This window comes from Nipponia nippon, unplaced genomic scaffold (assembly GCF_047370975.1).
Source record: "Nipponia nippon isolate SJK-2023a ecotype South Korea unplaced genomic scaffold, ASM4737097v1 scaffold_9, whole genome shotgun sequence".
NCBI lineage: Eukaryota > Metazoa > Chordata > Aves > Pelecaniformes > Threskiornithidae > Nipponia > Nipponia nippon.
The window spans coordinates 40,128,375-40,130,567 of record NW_028262413.1 but is presented as its reverse complement, the minus strand read 5'-3'; positions in this window follow the sequence as shown (position 1 = coordinate 40,130,567).

The window sequence follows — 2,193 nt, the reverse complement described above, 5'->3', positions numbered from 1 at the left end:
CTCCCCCAGCCTGGCCGACGAGCCTGTGATGATCTCCGCCTGACCCAGGAGAGGCTGGCAAGAAACAAAGCGCCAGCTCCTCTTGTTCCCAATGATACAGTACATTAAATAGTTCCCTCATCCCTTCCCGCCGCAGCTGTAGCCAAAAGGGCGGTCTGGAGTGAATGCAGGAGGGAACGGCTCCACAATGTATTGAAATGTGATTTGCGAGATACGAAGTTTGGGGACGCTTGTTGCCTCAAGCCCCAAAAGCCTTCAAAGCTCACTTGCTTTTCCTATACCAATTAGTTCCAGCAACTCCAGAGAGCCCGAGAGGACAAAGCTTGGCATCTATCTGTGGCTGTGCTGGATGGGAGCCTATATTTTGCATCCAAACTCTTGCTTTTTACTTCCTCCCCCTATTTTGAATTCCCACACAACAAAACATATGACCAAGTCCTCAGCTCTCTCTAAGCACTTTGTTTCTGTACGGTTGTTAGTGCTGGCCCTGAAGTCTCCTCATCATATGCTGGCCTTTTTTGTACACAGTTGTTCACCTGGCATCACCTGTAGCGAAATACATGAGTCAAGCTAGTCCTTATTCTCATGAATAAATCAAAGCTCAGACGGCAAGATCAAAAGCTAATCCAAAACGGCCGTAAAGTTTTGTGAATAAAGTCGTATCTAACTGGGCAAAGAATAATAATAATAATAATAATAATAATAATAATAATAATAATAATAATAATAATAATAAACAACCCCTCTTACATAAAGAATACCTCAGAAAAGCAAAGCCACAAGGCACAGAGGTTTTGGATAAAGTTTGCTTTGATAGTAGCCATTTAACTTATGTGGCACAAGGCATCCTAATAAAACAGCTCAAAAAACCAGTATTCAGCTTTAAAATGAAACATCATGGCTTCCCCTCAGCTTGAATGTAGCAGCAAGAGGTCATTAGCCTCTGATTATGTTCTGTTATGCTGACATGGCCTCTGAATTTTGTGCCCAAAGTAGAACTGGAGCATCACTCATGCAGTCAGGCTTAGTGTCACACTAACCAAAACCACGTAAACATGCCTCAGGATCCCAGGTAAAGCATCGTGGTTAAACCTTGCGGCAAGACACCACTAAAAGCACCCTCTGGTTTTGGTGGGGTGGAAGCAGGTAGCTTGTTGAATGGGGCCGGATTTAATTTATGCATTTAACACTTCTATAGGATTTAGGATCCAGGTTTCTGCTGTGAAAAATACTGGCTTCAGCCTAGCTTTGTTGATGTCCATGGCAGGCCGTGCCATATGGCATAGCGCTGAGCCTAATGTGATAGGTGAACTCAAACAGCCTTGCAGACAAACCTAGAAATGGGTCTGCCCCACGCAAAGCCTGCCCAATCTTTTTTTTTTTTTTTGTTGCTCTCCATATGCCAACAGAAGTTCAGAAATGAAGAAGGGATTAAAATACCACCAGGACAGACATTGTGAAAAAAAAGGGTCCAATTTTCTCATCACGTTTATTCCCCAAAGGTCTTGAATCGTAAGAGTCTGTCTCCCTCCTGTAAGGCAGTACAGCTGGCAGCACTGCAGAGCTGAGACGAGCCCAAGGACGCTCCGCTGCATGCACCAGCACCAATGCTGTCATCTCAACTTCGGCTTGCACAACCCTGTGTGACACATGAACACATCTTACTCTGCATCTTTCATTTGGTGGAGTGAAATAGTTTGATAAAGAACCGATGGAAGGCCAAATCTGATCACCACCATTTTACTAAATAGCCCATATTGCAAACTGCTACCAGCTGTCTTGTTCAGGATGCAGCTTTTCTGTACACACTGGTGGGAAGCCCGGCAGGCCAATACTGAAGGCATCTTCACCCCAGCCAGATGGACCGTTGTTAACGCAGGGTGGAGAAGCACCAGGGAGCACAGTCCAGAGAGACCTCCGTTGCTAAGCTTATGTTCACCCCAGAGCAAAAGGGTTTAATTAGTTACCGTATTAGCAAAATGTAAATAAAACTGAACACAAGCACTCTGAGATGAAAAGGTTCGTATGTACTGTCGGCATGGTTTTGTTCACAAAAACAGTTATCGCTGAGGAATTCTTAAGGTCTTAATTCTTAAGCCTTAATTCTTAAGGCTCCGCAGCTGGTGCTTGAGAATTCATGGATTTTTAAATGATGACACAGAGTAGCCTGGTGAAAATAAATGCACTGATTTA